Source organism: Cystoisospora suis, assembly GCF_002600585.1.
Source record: "Cystoisospora suis strain Wien I chromosome Unknown contig_839, whole genome shotgun sequence".
Taxonomy (NCBI): domain Eukaryota; phylum Apicomplexa; class Conoidasida; order Eucoccidiorida; family Sarcocystidae; genus Cystoisospora; species Cystoisospora suis.
This window is the reverse complement of record NW_027153640.1, coordinates 6269-7156: the sequence shown is the minus strand read 5'-3', so window position 1 is coordinate 7156 and position 888 is coordinate 6269.

Sequence of the window (888 nt, the reverse complement as noted above, 5' to 3'; positions counted from 1 at the left end):
AGTTCTTGTGGCAACCTTTACAGGTACCGTGTTTAGGTAGCTAGCTGCTTGGATACGTGCTGCCTCAGAAGCGCTCGCTCCGATCAGCAGCCCCCAGCTGACTGACAGTGGTTAAACGCGGTCTGCGAGTAGTTTATAAGAAAACAAAGAGCCGACAATGGCTGAAGACAGTGACAACCCTCTCCGGTGAAACGGCGTCATCGAAGGATCCTGTTATATCTACAACAGGAGGGACACGTGAGCCAACTGTGAGGAGTCACTGGTCTTTCTTATCTCTCTACCGTGCAGGGTACCGGTGGCAGGCACAAAGCGTCCTAGGGATCACAGGGTATGCCAGCTGCGATTTCACGCCAACTTCAGGCCCCTCTCCTGGGCGGTTCTCTTCCTACTTTTCTTCAGATATGGCTGAAAGCTTCCTGGATATCTCCATCCTTGTTCTGTCGAAGAACCAGGAGAGAATCCAATCGCCCGCTGATAGCGTCTTCTTTGCTTCTAACACACAAGAGAAAACCTCTGTATGTCTTAATGAGACTTCGGATAGGGCTACACTCTACCGGCCAAGATAGATAGCGAAATTATCTGTTTCTTCCCCTCTTCTTCTGTTGTCCTCTTATTAGAGACGTTTCCCTGTTGAAGATATCATATCAGGAACGAAGAATACTACGTGTCAGTCCCGTCGTCATGGGCTCTTTTTTCTTTGAAGTGAGAGCGTTTTTACCCGCATGCATTCTTATCATCACCCTTCTCTCCCTTGTACCCCCCCTCATCTCGTTGTTCTTCTTCCATCAAAGAAAACGTCTTTCACATAGTTATTGTAGCCCCTTCTTGGCAGATAGATAGATCGGTGGACAGACGGATAGGTCGATCACAGACAGACTCACACATACA